Source organism: Falco peregrinus, chromosome W, assembly GCF_023634155.1.
Source record: "Falco peregrinus isolate bFalPer1 chromosome W, bFalPer1.pri, whole genome shotgun sequence".
Lineage (NCBI taxonomy): Eukaryota > Metazoa > Chordata > Aves > Falconiformes > Falconidae > Falco > Falco peregrinus.
Window position 1 is genome coordinate 5,679,397 of NC_073743.1, and position 19,122 is coordinate 5,698,518.

The window sequence follows — 19,122 nt, forward strand, 5'->3', positions numbered from 1 at the left end:
TGTCCCACTGTAGGAAGCGGGTTAGAGTGAGTGAGTGAGTGAGTCCCAGTGTAGGGCGCGGGTTAGAGTGAGTGAGTGAGTCCCATTATAAAAAGTGGTCTAGAGTAATTGAGTGTATGAGTCCCACTGTAGGAAGCGGCTCAAAGTGTGTGAGTGAGTGAGTCCCACTGTAGGAAGCAACTCCGAGTGGGTGAGTGAGTGTGTCTCACTGTAGGAAGCGGGTTAGAGTGAGTGAGTGAGTGAGCCCCACTGTAGGAAGCGGGTTAGAGTGAGTAAGTGAGTCCCACTGCAGGGCGCGGGTTAGAGTGAGTGAGTCCCACTGTAGGAAGCGGGTTAGAGTGAGTAAGTGAGTCCCACTGCAGGGTGCGGGTTAGAGTGAGTGAGTGAGTCCCATTTAAAGAAGAGTGCTAGAATAAGTGAGTGAGTCCCACTGTAGGAAGCGGGTTAGAGTGAGTGAGTGAGGGAGTCCCACTGTAGGAAGCGGATTAGAGTGAGTGAGTGAGTCCCACTGTAGGAAGCTGGTTATAGTGAGTGAGGGAGTCCCACTGTAAGAAGAGGGTTAGAATAAGTGAGTGACTCCAACTGTAGGAAGCGGGTTAGAGTGAGTGAGTCAGAGAGTTTCACGGTAGGAAGCAACTCAGACTGGGTGAGTGAGTGAGTCCCACTGTAGGAAGAGGGTTAGAGTAAGTGAGTGAGTCCGACTGTAGGGCGCGGGTTAGAGTCAGTGAGTGAGTGAGTCCCACTCTAGGGCGCAGGTTAGAGTGAGTGAGTGAGTCCCACTGTAGGAAGTGGGTTAGAATGAGTGAGTGAGTGAGTGAGTCCCACTGTAGGAAGCAGATTAGAGTGAATAAGGGAGTCCCAGTGTAGGGCGTGCATAGAGTGAGTGAGTGAGCCCCACTGTAGGAAGCTGGTTAGAGTTACTGCTTGTGCCCCACAGTGTGAAGCGGGTTAGAGTGAGTGAGTGAGTGAATCCGAGTGTACGGTGCGGGCTAGACTCAGTGAGTGAGTCCCACTGTAAAAAGTGGGTTAGAGTGAGTGAGTGAGTGAGTCCCACTGTAGGAAGCGGGTTAGAGTGAGTGAGTGAGTGAGTCCCACTGTTTGAAGCAACTCAGAGTGGGTGACTGACTGAGTCCCACTGTAGGAAGCGGGTTAGAGTGAGTGAGTGAGTGAGTCCCAGTGTAGGGTGCGGGTTCGAGTGAGTGAGTGAGTCCCACTGTAGAGCGCGGTTTAGAGTGAGTGAGTGAGTCCCACTGTAGGAAGAGGGTTAGAATAAGTGAGTGCGTCCCACTATAGGAAGCGGGTTAGAGTGAGTGAGTGAGTGAGTCACACTGTAAAAAGTGGGTTAGAGTGAGTGAGTGAGTGAGTCCCACTGTAGGGCGCGGGTTGGAGTGAGTGAGAGAGTCCCAGTGTAGGGCGCGGGTTAGAGTGAGTGAGTGAGTGAGTCCCACTGTAGGAAGAGGGTTAGAGTGACTGAGTTTGTCCCACTGTAGGAAGTGGGTTACAGTGAGTGAGTGAGTGAATCCCACTATAGGAAACAACTCAGAGTTGGCGAGTGAGTGAGTACCATTCTAGGAAGTGGGTTAGAGTGAGTGAGTGAGTTAGTCCCACTGTAGGAAGAGGGTTAGAGTGAGTGAGTGAGTCCAACTGTAGGGAAGCGGGTTAGAGTGAGTGAGTGAGGGAGCCCCACTGTAGGAAGAAACTCAGAGTGAGTGAGTCCCACTGTAGGAAGCTGGTTAAAGTTACTGAGTGTGTCCCACTGTAGGAAGCACGTTAGAGTGAGTGAGTGAGTGAGTCCCACTGTAGGGCGCAGGTTAGAGTGAGTGAGTGAGTCCAACTGTAGAAAGCGGGTTAGAGTGAGTGAGTGAGGGAGTCCCACTGTAGGAAGCAACTCAGTGTGAGTGAGTGAGTGAGTCCCACTGTAGGGCGCGGGTTAGAGTGAGTGAGTGAGTCCCACCGTAGGGTGCGGGTTAGAGTGAGTGAGTGTATGAGTCCTGCTGCAGGAAGCATCTCAAAGTGAGTGAGTGAGTGAGTCCCACTGTAGGAAGCAACTCAGAGTGGGTGACTGAGTGAGTCCCACTGTAGGAAGCGGGTTAGAGTAAGTGAGTGAGTCCCAGTGTAGGGCGTGGTTAGAGTGAGTAAGTGAGCGCCACTGTAGGAAGCTGGTTAGAGTTACTGTGTGTGTCCCACTGTAGGAAGCGGGTTAGAGTGAGTGAGTGAGGGAGTCCCACTGTAGGAAGCGGATTAGAGTGAGTGAGTGAGTCCCACTGTAAAACGTGGGCTAGAGTGAGTGAGTTAGTCCCACTGTAAGAAGAGGGCTAGAATAAGTGAGTGAGTCCCACTGTAGGAAGCGGGTTAGGTTGAGTGACTGAATGAGTCCCACTGTTGGAAGCTGGTTAGAGAAAGTGAGTGATTCCCAGTGTAGGGCGTGGTTAGAGTGAGTGAGTGAGTCCCACTGTAAGAAGAGGGTAGAATAAGTGAGTGATTCCCACTGTAAGAAGCGGGTTAGAGTGAGTGAGTGAGTCCCACTGTAGGGCGCGGGTTAGAGTGAGTGAGGGAGTCCCACTGTAAGAAGAGGGTTAGAATAAGTGAGTGACTCCAACTGTAGGAAGCGGGTTAGAGTGAGTGAGTCAGGGAGTCCCACTGTAGGAAGCAACTCAGAGTAAGTGAGTGAGTGAGTCCCACTGTAGGGCGCAGGTTAGAGTGAGTGAGTGAGTCCCACTGTAAAAAGTGGGTTAGAGTGAGTGAGTGAGTGAGTCCCACTGTAGGAAGCGTGTTAGAGTGAGTGAGTGAGTGAGTCCCACTGTAGGAAGCGGGTTAGAGTAAGTGAGTGAGTCCCAGTGTAGGGCGTGGTTAGAGTGAGTGAGTGAGCCCCACTGTAGGAAGCTGGTTAGAGTTACTGAGTGTGTTCCACTGTAGGAAGCGGGTTAGAGTGAGTGAGTGAGTGAGTCCCAGTGTAGGGCGCGGGTTAGAGTGAGTGAGTGAGTCCTACTGTAAAAAGTGGGTTAGAGTGAGTGAGTGTATGAGTTCCACTGTAGTACGCGGCTCAAAGTGAGTGAGTGAGTGAGCCCCACTGTAGGAAGCAACTCCGAGTGGGTGAGTGAGTGTGTCCCACTGTAGGAAGCAGGTTAGATTGAGTGAGTGAGTGAGTCCCAGTGTAGGGCGCAGGTTAGAGTGAGTGAGTGAGTCCCATTGTAGGAAGCGGGTTAATATGAGTGAGTGAGTGAGTGAGTCCCACTGTAGGGCGCGGGTTAGAGTGTGTGAGTGAGTCCCACTCTAGAAAGAAGGTTAGAGTGAGTGAGTGTATGAGTCCCACTGTAGGAAGCGACTCAGAGTGGGTGAGTGAGTGTGTCCCACTGTAGGAAGCGGGTTAGAGTGAGTGAGTGAGTGAGTCCCAATGTAGGATGCGGGTTAGAGTGAGTGAGTGAGTCCCACAGTAGGGCGCGGTTTAGAGTGAGTGAGTGAGTCCCACTGTAGGAAGAGGGTTAGAATAAGTGAGTGCGTCCCACTGTAGGAAGTGGGTTAGAGTGAGTGAGTGAGTGAGTCACACTGTAAAAAGTGGGTTAGAGTGAGTGAGTGAGTGAGTCCCACTGTAGGGCGCGGGTTAGAGTGAGTGAGTGAGTGAGACCATTGTAGGAAGCGGGTTAGAGTGAGTGAGCGAGTCCCAGTGTAGGGCGTGGTTAGAGTGAGTGAGTGTGTCCCACTGTAGGAAGCGGGTTAGATTGAGTGAGTGAGTGAATCCCACTGTAGGAAACAGCTGAGAGTTGGCGAGTGAGTGAGTACCATTCTAGGAAGTGGGTTAGAGTGAGTGAGTGAGTGAGTCCCACTGTGGGAAGCGGGTTAGAGTGAGTGAGTGAGTGAGACCATTGTAGGAACCGGGTTAGAGTGAGTGAGCGACTCCCAGTGTAGGGCGTGGTTAGAGTGAGTGAATGAGTCCCAGCGTAGGGCGCGGGTTAGAGTGAGTGAGTGAGTCCCACTGTAGGAAGCGGGTTAGAGTGAGTGAGTGAGTGAGTGAGTCCAACTCTAGGGCGCGGGTTAGAGTGTGTGAGTGAGTCCCACTGTAAAAAGTGGGTAAGAGTGAGTGAGTGTATGAGTCCCACTGTCGGAAGCAGCTCAAAGTGGGTGAGTGAGTGTGTCCCACTGTAGGAAGCGGGTTAGAGTGAGTGAGTGAGTGAGACCCACTGTAAGAAGTGGGTTAGAGTGAGTCAGTGAGTCCCACTGTAGGGCGCGGGTTAGAGTGAGTGAGTGAGTCCCACTGTAAAAAGTGGGTTAGAGTGAGTGTATGAGTCCCACTGTAGGAAGCGGCTCAAAGTGAGTGAGTGAGTGAGCCCCACTGTAGGAAGCGACTCAGAGTGGGTGAGTGAGTGTGTCCCACTGTAGGAAGCGGGTTAGAGTGAGTGAGTGAGTGAGTCCCAATGTAGGATGCGGGTTAGAGTGAGCGAGTGAGTCCCACAGTAGGGCGTGGTTTAGAGTGAGTGAGTGAGTCCCACTGTAGGAAGAGGGTTAGAATAAGTGAGTGTGTCCCACTGTAGGAAGTGGGTTAGAGTGAGTGAGTGAGGGAGTCCCACTGTAGGGCGCAGGTTAGAGTGAGTGAGTGTATGAGTCCTGCTGCAGTAAGCGGCTCAGAGTGAGTGAGTGAGTGAGTCCCACTGTAGGAAGCAACTCAGAGTGGGTGAGTGAGTGTGTCCCACTGTAGGAAGCGGATTAGAGTGAGTGAGTTAGTCCCATATAGGAAGAGGGTTAGAGTGAGTGAGTGTGTCCCACTGTAGGAAGGGGGTTAGATTGAGTGAGTGAGTGAATCCCACTGTAGGAAACAACTCAGAGTTGGCGAGTGAGTGAGTACCATTCTAGGAAGTGGGTTAGAGTGAGTGAGTGAGTGAGTCCCACTGTGGGAAGCGGGTTAGAGTGAGTGAGTGAGTGAGTCCCAGTGTAGGGCGCGGGTTCGAGTGAGTGAGTGAGAGAGTCCCACTGTGGGAAGCGGGTTAGAGTGAGTGAGTGAGTGAGACCATTGTAGGAAGCGGGTTAGAGTGAGTGAGCGAGTCCCAGTGTAGGGCGTGGTTAGAGTGAGTGAGTGAGTCCCACTGTAGGAAGCTGGTTAAAGTTACTGAGTGTGTCCCACTGTACGAAGCAGGTTAGATTAGAGTGAGTGAGTGAGTCCCAGCGTAGGGCGCGGGTTAGAGTGAGTGAGTGAGTCCCACTCTAGGAAGCGGGTTAGAGTGAGTGAGTGAGTGAGTGAGTCCAATACTAGGGCGCGGGTTACAGTGAGTGAGTGTATGAGTCCTGCTGCAGTAAGCGGCTCCGAGTGAGTGAGTGAGTCCCACTGTAGGAAGCAACTCAGAGTGGGTGAGTGAGTGTGTCCCACTGTAGGAAGCGGGTTAGAGTGAGTGAGTTAGTCCCATATAGGAAGAGGGTTAGAGTGAGTGAGTGTGTCCCACTGTAGGAAGCGGGTTAGATTGAGTGAGTGAGTGAATCCCACTGTAGGAAACAGCTGAGAGTTGGCGAGTGAGTGAGTACCATTCTAGGAAGTGGGTTAGAGTGAGTGAGTGAGTGAGTCCCACTGTGGGAAGCGGGTTAGAGTGAGTGAGTGAGTGAGACCATTGTAGGAACCGGGTTAGAGTGAGTGAGCGAGTCCCAGTGTAGGGCGTGGTTAGAGTGAGTGAATGAGTCCCAGCGTAGGGCGCGGGTTAGAGTGAGTGAGTGAGTCCCACTGTAGGAAGCGGGTTAGAGTGAGTGAGTGAGTGAGTGAGTCCAACTCTAGGGCGCGGGTTAGAGTGTGTGAGTGAGTCCCACTGTAAAAAGTGGGTAAGAGTGAGTGAGTGTATGAGTCCCACTGTCGGAAGCAGCTCAAAGTGGGTGAGTGAGTGTGTCCCACTGTAGGAAGCGGGTTAGAGTGAGTGAGTGAGTGAGACCCACTGTAAGAAGTGGGTTAGAGTGAGTCAGTGAGTCCCACTGTAGGGCGCGGGTTAGAGTGAGTGAGTGAGTCCCACTGTAAAAAGTGGGTTAGAGTGAGTGTATGAGTCCCAGTGTAGGAAGCGTGTTAGAGTGAGTGAGTGAGTCCCAGTGTAGGGCGTGGTTAGAGTAAGTGAGTGAGCGCCACTGTAGGAAGCTGGTCAGAGTTACCGAGTGTGTCCCACTGTAGGAAGCGGGTTAGAGTGAGTGAGTGAGTGAGTCCCAGTGTAGGGCGCGGGTTAGAGTGAGTGAGTGAGTCCCATTATAAAAAGTGGTCTAGAGTAATTGAGTGTATGAGTCCCACTGTAGGAAGCGGCTCAAAGTGTGTGAGTGAGTGAGTCCCACTGTAGGAAGCAACTCCGAGTGGGTGAGTGAGTGTGTCTCACTGTAGGAAGCGGGTTAGAGTGAGTGAGTGAGTGAGCCCCACTGTAGGAAGCGGGTTAGAGTGAGTAAGTGAGTCCCACTGCAGGGCGCGGGTTAGAGTGAGTGAGTCCCACTGTAGGAAGCGGGTTAGAGTGAGTAAGTGAGTCCCACTGCAGGGTGCGGGTTAGAGTGAGTGAGTGAGTCCCATTTAAAGAAGAGTGCTAGAATAAGTGAGTGAGTCCCACTGTAGGAAGCGGGTTAGAGTGAGTGAGTGAGGGAGTCCCACTGTAGGAAGCGGATTAGAGTGAGTGAGTGAGTCCCACTGTAGGAAGCTGGTTATAGTGAGTGAGGGAGTCCCACTGTAAGAAGAGGGTTAGAATAAGTGAGTGACTCCAACTGTAGGAAGCGGGTTAGAGTGAGTGAGTCAGAGAGTTTCACGGTAGGAAGCAACTCAGACTGGGTGAGTGAGTGAGTCCCACTGTAGGAAGAGGGTTAGAGTAAGTGAGTGAGTCCGACTGTAGGGCGCGGGTTAGAGTCAGTGAGTGAGTGAGTCCCACTCTAGGGCGCAGGTTAGAGTGAGTGAGTGAGTCCCACTGTAGGAAGTGGGTTAGAATGAGTGAGTGAGTGAGTGAGTCCCACTGTAGGAAGCAGATTAGAGTGAATAAGGGAGTCCCAGTGTAGGGCGTGCATAGAGTGAGTGAGTGAGCCCCACTGTAGGAAGCTGGTTAGAGTTACTGCTTGTGCCCCACAGTGTGAAGCGGGTTAGAGTGAGTGAGTGAGTGAATCCGAGTGTACGGTGCGGGCTAGACTCAGTGAGTGAGTCCCACTGTAAAAAGTGGGTTAGAGTGAGTGAGTGAGTGAGTCCCACTGTAGGAAGCGGGTTAGAGTGAGTGAGTGAGTGAGTCCCACTGTTTGAAGCAACTCAGAGTGGGTGACTGAGTGAGTCCCACTGTAGGAAGCGGGTTAGAGTAAGTGAGTGAGTCCCAGTGTAGGGCGTGATTAGAGTGAGTGAGTGAGTCCCACTGTAGGAAGCTGGTTAGAGTGAGTGAGTGAATGAGTCCCAGTGTAGGGCGCGGGTTAGAGTGAGTGAGTGAGTCCCACTGTAGAGCGCGGTTTAGAGTGAGTGAGTGAGTCCCACTGTAGGAAGAGGGTTAGAATAAGTGAGTGCGTCCCACTATAGGAAGCGGGTTAGAGTGAGTGAGTGAGTGAGTCACACTGTAAAAAGTGGGTTAGAGTGAGTGAGTGAGTGAGTCCCACTGTAGGGCGCGGGTTGGAGTGAGTGAGTGAGTCCCACTGTAGGGCGTGGGTTAGAATGAGTGAGTGAGTGAGTCCCACTGTAGGAAGCAGATTAGAGTGAGTGAGGGAGTCCCAGTGTAGGGCGTGCATAGAGTGAGTGAGTGAGCCCCACTGTAGGAAGCTGGTTATAGTTACTGAGTGTGTCCCACTGTATGAAGCGGGGTAGATTGAGTGAGTGAGAGAGTCCCAGTGTAGGGCGCGGGTTAGAGTGAGTGAGTGAGTGAGTCCCACTGTAGGAAGAGGGTTAGAGTGACTGAGTTTGTCCCACTGTAGGAAGTGGGTTACAGTGAGTGAGTGAGTGAATCCCACTATAGGAAACAACTCAGAGTTGGCGAGTGAGTGAGTACCATTCTAGGAAGTGGGTTAGAGTGAGTGAGTGAGTTAGTCCCACTGTAGGAAGAGGGTTAGAGTGAGTGAGTGAGTCCAACTGTAGGGAAGCGGGTTAGAGTGAGTGAGTGAGGGAGCCCCACTGTAGGAAGAAACTCAGAGTGAGTGAGTCCCACTGTAGGAAGCTGGTTAAAGTTACTGAGTGTGTCCCACTGTAGGAAGCACGTTAGAGTGAGTGAGTGAGTGAGTCCCACTGTAGGGCGCAGGTTAGAGTGAGTGAGTGAGTCCAACTGTAGAAAGCGGGTTAGAGTGAGTGAGTGAGGGAGTCCCACTGTAGGAAGCAACTCAGTGTGAGTGAGTGAGTGAGTCCCACTGTAGGGCGCGGGTTAGAGTGAGTGAGTGAGTCCCACCGTAGGGCGCGGGTTAGAGTGAGTGAGTGTATGAGTCCTGCTGCAGGAAGCATCTCAAAGTGAGTGAGTGAGTGAGTCCCACTGTAGGAAGCAACTCAGAGTGGGTGACTGAGTGAGTCCCACTGTAGGAAGCGGGTTAGAGTAAGTGAGTGAGTCCCAGTGTAGGGCGTGGTTAGAGTGAGTGAGTGAGCGCCACTGTAGGAAGCTGGTTAGAGTTACTGTGTGTGTCCCACTGTAGGAAGCGGGTTAGAGTGAGTGAGTGAGGGAGTCCCAGTATAGGGCACGGATTAGAGTGAGTGAGTGAGTCCCACTGTAAAACGTGGGCTAGAGTGAGTGAGTTAGTCGCACTGTAAGAAGAGGGCTAGAATAAGTGAGTGAGTCCCACTGTAGGAAGCGGGTTAGGTTGAGTGACTGAATGAGTCCCACTGTTGGAAGCTGGTTAGAGAAAGTGAGTGATTCCCAGTGTAGGGCGTGGTTAGAGTGAGAGAGTGAGTCCCACTGTAAGAAGAGGGTAGAATAAGTGAGTGATTCCCACTGTAAGAAGCGGGTTAGAGTGAGTGAGTCAGGGAGTCCCACTGTAGGAAGCAACTCAGAGTAAGTGAGTGAGTGAGTCCCACTGTAGGGCGCAGGTTAGAGTGAGTGAGTGAGTCCCACTGTAAAAAGTGGGTTAGAGTGAGTGAGTGAGTGAGTCCCACTGTAGGAAGCGTGTTAGAGTGAGTGAGTGAGTGAGTCCCACTGTAGGAAGCGGGTTAGAGTAAGTGAGTGAGTCCCAGTGTAGGGCGTGGTTAGAGTGAGTGAGTGAGCCCCACTGTAGGAAGCTGGTTAGAGTTACTGAGTGTGTCCCACTGTAGGAAGCACGTTAGAGTGAGTGAGTGAGTGAGTCCCACTGTAGGGCGCGGGTTAGAGTGAGTGAGTGACTCCCACTGAAAGAAGACGGCTAGAATAAGTGAGTGAGTCCCACTGTAGGAAGCGTGTTAGAGTGAGTGAGTGAGTCCCAGTGTAGGGCGTGGTTAGAGTAAGTGAGTGAGCGCCACTGTAGGAAGCTGGTCAGAGTTACCGAGTGTGTCCCACTGTAGGAAGCGGGTTAGAGTGAGTGAGTGAGTGAGTCCCAGTGTAGGGCGCGGGTTAGAGTGAGTGAGTGAGTCCCATTATAAAAAGTGGTCTAGAGTAATTGAGTGTATGAGTCCCACTGTAGGAAGCGGCTCAAAGTGTGTGAGTGAGTGAGTCCCACTGTAGGAAGCAACTCCGAGTGGGTGAGTGAGTGTGTCTCACTGTAGGAAGCGGGTTAGAGTGAGTGAGTGAGTGAGCCCCACTGTAGGAAGCGGGTTAGAGTGAGTAAGTGAGTCCCACTGCAGGGCGCGGGTTAGAGTGAGTGAGTCCCACTGTAGGAAGCGGGTTAGAGTGAGTAAGTGAGTCCCACTGCAGGGTGCGGGTTAGAGTGAGTGAGTGAGTCCCATTTAAAGAAGAGTGCTAGAATAAGTGAGTGAGTCCCACTGTAGGAAGCGGGTTAGAGTGAGTGAGTGAGGGAGTCCCACTGTAGGAAGCGGATTAGAGTGAGTGAGTGAGTCCCACTGTAGGAAGCTGGTTATAGTGAGTGAGGGAGTCCCACTGTAAGAAGAGGGTTAGAATAAGTGAGTGACTCCAACTGTAGGAAGCGGGTTAGAGTGAGTGAGTCAGAGAGTTTCACGGTAGGAAGCAACTCAGACTGGGTGAGTGAGTGAGTCCCACTGTAGGAAGAGGGTTAGAGTAAGTGAGTGAGTCCGACTGTAGGGCGCGGGTTAGAGTCAGTGAGTGAGTGAGTCCCACTGTAGGGCGCAGGATAGAGTGAGTGAGTGAGTCCCACTGTAGGAAGTGGGTTAGAATGAGTGAGTGAGTGAGTGAGTCCCACTGTAGGAAGCAGATTAGAGTGAATAAGGGAGTCCCAGTGTAGGGCGTGCATAGAGTGAGTGAGTGAGCCCCACTGTAGGAAGCTGGTTAGAGTTACTGCTTGTGCCCCACAGTGTGAAGCGGGTTAGAGTGAGTGAGTGAGTGAATCCGAGTGTACGGTGCGGGCTAGACTCAGTGAGTGAGTCCCACTGTAAAAAGTGGGTTAGAGTGAGTGAGTGAGTGAGTCCCACTGTAGGAAGCGGGTTAGAGTGAGTGAGTGAGTGAGTCCCACTGTTTGAAGCAACTCAGAGTGGGTGACTGAGTGAGTCCCACTGTAGGAAGTGGGTTAGAGTAAGTGAGTGAGTCCCAGTGTAGGGCGTGATTAGAGTGAGTGAGTGAGTCCCACTGTAGGAAGCTGGTTAGAGTGAGTGAGTGAATGAGTCCCAGTGTAGGGCGCGGGTTAGAGTGAGTGAGTGAGTCCCACTGTAGAGCGCGGTTTAGAGTGAGTGAGTGAGTCCCACTGTAGGAAGAGGGTTAGAATAAGTGAGTGCGTCCCACTATAGGAAGCGGGTTAGAGTGAGTGAGTGAGTGAGTCACACTGTAAAAAGTGGGTTAGAGTGAGTGAGTGAGTGAGTCCCACTGTAGGGCGCGGGTTGGAGTGAGTGAGTGAGTCCCACTGTAGGGCGTGGGTTAGAATGAGTGAGTGAGTGAGTCCCACTGTAGGAAGCAGATTAGAGTGAGTGAGGGAGTCCCAGTGTAGGGCGTGCATAGAGTGAGTGAGTGAGCCCCACTGTAGGAAGCTGGTTATAGTTACTGAGTGTGTCCCACTGTATGAAGCGGGGTAGATTGAGTGAGTGAGAGAGTCCCAGTGTAGGGCGCGGGTTAGAGTGAGTGAGTGAGTGAGTCCCACTGTAGGAAGAGGGTTAGAGTGACTGAGTTTGTCCCACTGTAGGAAGTGGGTTACAGTGAGTGAGTGAGTGAATCCCACTATAGGAAACAACTCAGAGTTGGCGAGTGAGTGAGTACCATTCTAGGAAGTGGGTTAGAGTGAGTGAGTGAGTTAGTCCCACTGTAGGAAGAGGGTTAGAGTGAGTGAGTGAGTCCAACTGTAGGGAAGCGGGTTAGAGTGAGTGAGTGAGGGAGCCCCACTGTAGGAAGAAACTCAGAGTGAGTGAGTCCCACTGTAGGAAGCTGGTTAAAGTTACTGAGTGTGTCCCACTGTAGGAAGCACGTTAGAGTGAGTGAGTGAGTGAGTCCCACTGTAGGGCGCAGGTTAGAGTGAGTGAGTGAGTCCAACTGTAGAAAGCGGGTTAGAGTGAGTGAGTGAGGGAGTCCCACTGTAGGAAGCAACTCAGTGTGAGTGAGTGAGTGAGTCCCACTGTAGGGCGCGGGTTAGAGTGAGTGAGTGAGTCCCACCGTAGGGCGCGGGTTAGAGTGAGTGAGTGTATGAGTCCTGCTGCAGGAAGCATCTCAAAGTGAGTGAGTGAGTGAGTCCCACTGTAGGAAGCAACTCAGAGTGGGTGACTGAGTGAGTCCCACTGTAGGAAGCGGGTTAGAGTAAGTGAGTGAGTCCCAGTGTAGGGCGTGGTTAGAGTGAGTGAGTGAGCGCCACTGTAGGAAGCTGGTTAGAGTTACTGTGTGTGTCCCACTGTAGGAAGCGGGTTAGAGTGAGTGAGTGAGGGAGTCCCAGTATAGGGCACGGATTAGAGTGAGTGAGTGAGTCCCACTGTAAAACGTGGGCTAGAGTGAGTGAGTTAGTCGCACTGTAAGAAGAGGGCTAGAATAAGTGAGTGAGTCCCACTGTAGGAAGCGGGTTAGGTTGAGTGACTGAATGAGTCCCACTGTTGGAAGCTGGTTAGAGAAAGTGAGTGATTCCCAGTGTAGGGCGTGGTTAGAGTGAGAGAGTGAGTCCCACTGTAAGAAGAGGGTAGAATAAGTGAGTGATTCCCACTGTAAGAAGCGGGTTAGAGTGAGTGAGTCAGGGAGTCCCACTGTAGGAAGCAACTCAGAGTAAGTGAGTGAGTGAGTCCCACTGTAGGGCGCAGGTTAGAGTGAGTGAGTGAGTCCCACTGTAAAAAGTGGGTTAGAGTGAGTGAGTGAGTGAGTCCCACTGTAGGAAGCGTGTTAGAGTGAGTGAGTGAGTGAGTCCCACTGTAGGAAGCGGGTTAGAGTAAGTGAGTGAGTCCCAGTGTAGGGCGTGGTTAGAGTGAGTGACTGAGCCCCACTGTAGGAAGCTGGTTAGAGTTACTGAGTGTGTTCCACTGTAGGAAGCGGGTTAGAGTGAGTGAGTGAGTGAGTCCCAGTGTAGGGCGCGGGTTAGAGTGAGTGAGTGAGTCCTACTGTAAAAAGTGGGTTAGAGTGAGTGAGTGTATGAGTTCCACTGTAGGACGCGGCTCAAAGTGAGTGAGTGAGTGAGCCCCACTGTAGGAAGCAACTCCGAGTGGGTGAGTGAGTGTGTCCCACTGTAGGAAGCAGGTTAGATTGAGTGAGTGAGTGAGTCCCAGTGTAGGGCGCAGGTTAGAGTGAGTGAGTGAGTCCCACTGTAGGGCGCGGGTTAGAGTGTGTGAGTGAGTCCCACTCTAGAAAGTGGGTTAGAGTGAGTGAGTGTATGAGTCCCACTGTAGGAAGCGACTCAGAGTGGGTGAGTGAGTGTGTCCCACTGTAGGAAGCGGGTTAGAGTGAGTGAGTGAGTGAGTCCCACTGTAGGAAGAGGGTTAGAGTGAGTGAGTGAGTCCCAATGTAGGATGCGGGTTAGAGTGAGTGAGTGAGTCCCACAGTAGGGCGCAGTTTAGAGTGAGTGAGTGAGTCCCACTGTAGGAAGAGGGTTAGAATAAGTGAGTGCGTCCCACTGTAGGAAGTGGGTTAGAGTGAGTGAGTGAGGGAGTCACACTGTAAAAAGTGGGTTAGAGTGAGTGAGTGAGTGAGTCCCACTGTAGGGCGCGGGTTAGAGTGAGTGAGTGAGTGAGACCATTGTAGGAAGCGGGTTAGAGTGAGTGAGCGAGTCCCAGTGTAGGGCGTGGTTAGAGTGAGTGAGTGAGTCCCACTGAAGGAAGCTGGTTAAAGTTACTGAGTGTGTCCCACTGTAGGAAGCAGGTCAGATTAGAGTGAGTGAGTGAGTCCCAGCGTAGGGCGCGGGTTAGAGTGAGTGAGTGAGTCCCACTTTAAGAAGCGGGTTAGAGTGAGTGAGTGAGTGAGTGAGTCCCACTGTAGGGCGCGGGTTAGAGTGAGTGAGTGAGTCCCACTGTAAAAAGAGGGTTAGAGTGAGTGTATGAGTCCCACTGTAGGAAGCGGCTCAAAGTGAGTGAGTGAGTGAGCCCCACTGTAGGAAGCTACTCAGAGTGGGTGAGTGAGTGTGTCCCACTGTAGGAAGCGGGTTAGAGTGAGCGAGTGAGTGAGTCCCATGTAGGATGCGGGTTAGAGTGAGCGAGTGAGTCCCACAGTAGGGCGTGGTTTAGAGTGAGTGAGTGAGTTCCACTGTAGGAAGAGGGTTAGAATAAGTGAGTGCGTCCCACTGTAGGAAGTGGGTTAGAGTGAGTGAGTGAGGGAGTCACACTGTAAAAAGTGGGTTAGAGTGAGTGAGTGAGTGAGTCCAACTGTAGGGCGCGGTTTAGAGTGAGTGAGTGAGTCCCACTGTAGGGCGCAGGTTAGAGTGAGTGAGTGTATGAGTCCTGCTGCAGTAAGCGGCTCCGAGTGAGTGAGTGAGTCCCACTGTAGGAAGCAACTCAGAGTGGGTGAGTGAGTGTGTCCCACTGTAGGAAGCGGGTTAGAGTGAGTGAGTTAGTCCCACTGTAGGAAGCGGGTTAGATTGAGTGAGTGAGTGAATCCCACTGTAGGAAACAGCTGAGAGTTGGCGAGTGAGTGAGTACCATTCTAGGAAGTGGGTTAGAGTGAGTGAGTGAGTGAGTCCGACTGTGGGAAGCGGGTTAGAGTGAGTGAGTGAGTGAGACCATTGTAGGAACCGGGTTAGAGTGAGTGAGCGAGTCCCAGTGTAGGGCGTGGTTAGAGTGAGTGAATGAGTCCCAGCGTAGGGCGCGGGTTAGAGTGAGTGAGTGAGTCCCACTGTAGGAAGCGGGTTAGAGTGAGTGAGTGAGTGAGTGAGTCCAACTCTAGGGCGCGGGTTAGAGTGTGTGAGTGAGTCCCACTGTAAAAAGTGGGTAAGAGTGAGTGAGTGTATGAGTCCCACTGTCGGAAGCAGCTCAAAGTGGGTGAGTGAGTGTGTCCCACTGTAGGAAGCGGGTTAGAGTGAGTGAGTGAGTGAGACCCACTGTAAGAAGTGGGTTAGAGTGAGTCAGTGAGTCCCACTGTAGGGCGCGGGTTAGAGTGAGTGAGTGAGTCCCACTGTAAAAAGTGGGTTAGAGTGAGTGTATGAGTCCCACTGTAGGAAGCGGCTCAAAGTGAGTGAGTGAGTGAGCCCCACTGTAGGAAGCGACTCAGAGTGGGTGAGTGAGTGTGTCCCACTGTAGGAAGCGGGTTAGAGTGAGTGAGTGAGTGAGTCCCAATGTAGGATGCGGGTTAGAGTGAGCGAGTGAGTCCCACAGTAGGGCGTGGTTTAGAGTGAGTGAGTGAGTCCCACTGTAGGAAGAGGGTTAGAATAAGTGAGTGTGTCCCACTGTAGGAAGTGGGTTAGAGTGAGTGAGTGAGGGAGTCCCACTGTAGGGCGCAGGTTAGAGTGAGTGAGTGTATGAGTCCTGCTGCAGTAAGCGGCTCAGAGTGAGTGAGTGAGTGAGTCCCACTGTAGGAAGCAACTCAGAGTGGGTGAGTGAGTGTGTCCCACTGTAGGAAGCGGATTAGAGTGAGTGAGTTAGTCCCATATAGGAAGAGGGTTAGAGTGAGTGAGTGTGTCCCACTGTAGGAAGCGGGTTGGATTGAGTGAGTGAGTGAATCCCACTGTAGGAAACAACTCAGAGTTGGCGAGTGAGTGAGTACCATTCTAGGAAGTGGGTTAGAGTGAGTGAGTGAGTGAGTCCCACTGTGGGAAGCGGGTTAGAGTGAGTGAGTGAGTGAGACCATTGTAGGAAGCGGGTTAGAGTGAGTGAGCGAGGCCTAGTGTAGGGCGTGGTTAGAGTGAGTGAATGAGTCCCAGCGTAGGGCGCGGGTTAGAGTGAGTGAGTGAGTCCCACTGTAGGAAGCGGGTTAGAGTGAGTGAGTGAGTGAGTGAGTCCAACTCTAGGGCGCGGGTTAGAGTGTGTGAGTGAGTCCCACTGTAAAAAGTGGGTAAGAGTGAGTGAGTGTATGAGTCCCAGTGTAGGAAGCAGCTCAAAGTGAGTGAGTGAGTGAGCCCCACTGTAGGAAGTAACTCAGAGTGGGTGAGTGAGTGTGTCCCACTGTAGGAAGCGGCTCAGAGTGAGTGAGTGAGTGAGTCCCACTGTAAGAAGCGGGTTAGAGTGAGTGAGTGAGTCCCACTGTAGGGCGCGGGTTAGAGTGAGTGAGTGAGTCCCACTGTAAAAAGTGGGTTAGAGTGAGTGTATGAGTCCCACTGTAGGAAGCGGCTCAAAGTGAGTGAGTGAGTGAGCCCCACTGTAGGAAGCAACTCAGAGTGGGTGAGTGAGTGTGTCCCACTGTAGGAAGCGGCTTAGAGTGAGTGAGTGAGTGAGTCCCAATGTAGGATGCGGGTTAAAGTGAGTGAGTGAGTCCCACTGTAGGGCGCGGGTTAGAGTGAGTGAGTGAGTCCCACTGTAGGAAGAGTGTTAGAATAAGGGAGTGCGTCCCACTGTAGGAAGTGGGTTAGAGTGAGTGAGTGAGGGAGTCCCACTGTAAAAAATGGGTTAGAGTGAGTGAGTGAGTGAGTCCCACTGTAGGAAGCGGGTTAGAGTGAGTGATTTAGTCCCACTGTAGGAAGTGGGTTAGAGCGAGTGAGTGAGTGAGTCGCACTGCAGGGCGCTGGTTAAAACGAGTGAGTGAGTGAGTCCCACTGTAGGAAGCGTCTTAGAGTGAGTGAGTGAGTGAGTCCCACTGTAGGAAGCGGGTTAGAGTGAGTGAGTGTGTCCCACTGTAAGAATCGTGTTACTGTGAGTGAGTGAGTGGCTCCCAGTGTAGGGCGAGGGTTAGAGTGAGTGAGTGAGCCCCACTGTAGGAAGCGGGTTAGTGTGATCGAGTGAGTCCCACTGTAGGGCGCAGGTTAGAGTGAGTGAGTGCATGAGTCCCACTGTAGGAAGCGGCTCAATGTTAGTGAGTGAGTGAGTCCCACTGCAGGAAGCAATTCAAAGTGGGTGACTGAGTAAGTCCCATAGTAGGGCACTGGTTAGAGTGAGTTAGTGAGTTCCACTGTAGGAATCGAGTTAGAGTGAGTGAGTGGGTCCCACTGTAAGAAAACGGGTTAGAGTGACTGAGTGTGTCGCACTGTAGGAAGCGGGTTAAAGTGAGTGAGTGAGTGACTCCACCGTAGGAAGCAGCTCAGAGTGGGGGAGTGAGTGATTCCCAATACAGGGCGCGGTTTTGAGTGACTGAGTGAGTCCAACTGTAGGAAGCAGGTTAGAGTGGGTGAGTGAGTGAGTGCCACTGTAGGAAGTGGGTTAGAGTGAGTGAGTGAGTGAGTCCCACTGTAGGAAACGGGTTAGAGTAAGTGAGTGAGTTCCAGTTTAGGGGGCTAGTTACAGTAACTGAGTTTGGCCCACTGTAGGAAGCGCGTTAGAGGGAGTGATTAAGTGAGTCCCAATGTAGGAAGCGGGTTAAAGTAAGTGAGTGAGTGAGTGAGTCGCACTGTAGGAAGCAACTCAGACTGGGGGAGTGAGTGATTCCCTATATAGGGCGCGGGTTTGAGTGAGTGAGTGAGTCCCACTGTATGAAGGTGGTTAGAGTGAGTGAGTGTGTCCCACTGTAAGGAAGCAGGTTAGAGTGACTGTGTGAGTGAGTCCCAGGGTGGGAAGCGAGTTAGACAGACTGAGCGAGTGAGTCGCACTGTAGGGCGCTGGTTAGAATGAGTGAGTGAGTGAATCCCACTGTAAGAAACGGGTTAGAGTGAGTGAGTGAGTGAGTCCTACAGCAGGAAGCTGGTTACTGTGAGTGAGTGACTGAGTCCCACTATAGGAAGCGGGTTAGAGTGACTGAGTGTGTCGCACTGTAAGGAGCTGGTTAGAGTGAGTGAGTGAGTGAGTCCCACTGCAGGGCGCGTGTTAGAATGAGTGAGTGCGTCCCACTGTAGGAAATGGGTTTGAGTGAGTGAGTATCTCCCACTATAGGAAGCGGGTTTGAGTGAGCGAGTGAGTGAGTCCCACTATAGGAAGTCGCTTAGAGTGAGCGAGTGAGTCCCACTGTAGGAAGCGGGTTAGAGTGAGTGAGCGTGTCCCATTGTGGGAAGCGGGTTAGAGTGAGTGAGTGTGTGAGTCTCACTGTAGGAAGATACTCAGGTTGGCGAGTGAGTGAGTCCCACTGTAGGAAGCGTGTTAGAGTGAGTGAGTGAGTGAGTCCCAGTGTAGGGCGCGGGTTAGAGTGACTGAGTGTGTCCCACTGTAGCAAGCACGTTAGAGTGAGTGAGAGAGCAACTCCCACGGTAGGAAGCAACTCAGAGTGGGTGAGTGAGTGAGTCCACATAGGAAGACCCGCCTCCGTTCTGACCGTGGCATGCCTAGAGCTAATTTCCCAGCCGTTCCTCGCCGACTTTTCCGAAGACGGAACCGTTTCTCCGTCACGTCTGGAAAAGTCATCCCCAGCTTTCTGTCTTCTACCCACGCGCCTCGATCTGACCGTGGCGTGCCTAGAGCTAATTTCGTAGCCGTTCCTCGCCGCCTTTTCCAAAGACGGAACCATTTCTCCGTCCCGTCTGGGCAACTCGTCCCCAGCTTTTCAACTTCCTTTCACCCGCCCCCTTCTGACCGTAGCATGCCTAGAGCTAATTTCACAGCCGTTCCTCGCCGCCTTTTCCAAAAATGGAACCGTTTCTCCGTCCCGTCTGGACAACTCGTCCCCAGCATTCTGTCTTCTACCCACCCGCCTCCGTTCTGACCGTGGCGTGCCTAGAGCTAATTTCCCAGCCGTTCCTGGCCGCCTTTTCCAAAGAGGGAACCGTTTCTCGTCCCGTCTGGGCAACTCGTCCCCAGCTTTTTGTCTTCCCCCCACCCGCCTCCGTTCTGACCGTGGCGTGCCTAGAGGTAATTTCCCAGCCATTCCTCGCCGCCTTTTCCGGAGACGGGACCGTTTCTCCGTTCTATCTGGAAAACTCGTCCCCAGCTTTCTGTCTTCTACCCACCCACCTCTGTTCTGACAGTGGCGTGCCTAGAGCTAATTTCGTAGCCGTTCCTCGCCGCCTTTTCCAAAGACGGAACCGTTTCTCCGTCCCGTCTGGACAACTCGTCCCCAGCTTTCTGTCTTCTACCCACCCGCCTCCGTGCTGACCGTGGCATGCCTAGAGCTAATTTCCCAGCCGTTCCTCGCCGCCTTTTCCAAAGACGGAAACGTTTCTCCGTCCCTTCTGGACAACTCGTCCCCAACATTTTGTCTTCCCCCCACCTGCCTCCGTTCTGACCGTGGCGTGCCTAGAGCTAATTTCCCAGCCGTTCCTCGCCGCCTTTTCCAAAGACGGAACCGTTTCTCCGTCCCGTCAGGACAACTCGTCCCCAGCTTTTTGTCTTCCCCCCACCCGCCTCCGTTCTGACCGTGGCGTGCCTAGAGCTAATTTCCCAGCCGTACCTCGCCGCCTTTTCCAAAGACGGAACCTTTTCTCCATCCCATCAGGAAATCTTGTCCCCAGCTTTTTGTCTTCCCCCCACCCACCTCCGTTCTGACCATGGCATGCCTAGAGCTAATTTCCCAGCCGTTCCTCGCCTCCTTTTCCAAAGACGGAACCGTTTCTCCGTCCCGTCTGGACAACTCGTCCCCAGCTTTTTGTCTTCCCCCCACCCGCCTCCGTTCTGACCGTGGCGTGCCTAGAGCTAATTTCCCAAACGTTCCTCGCCGCCTTTTCCAAAGACGGAACCAT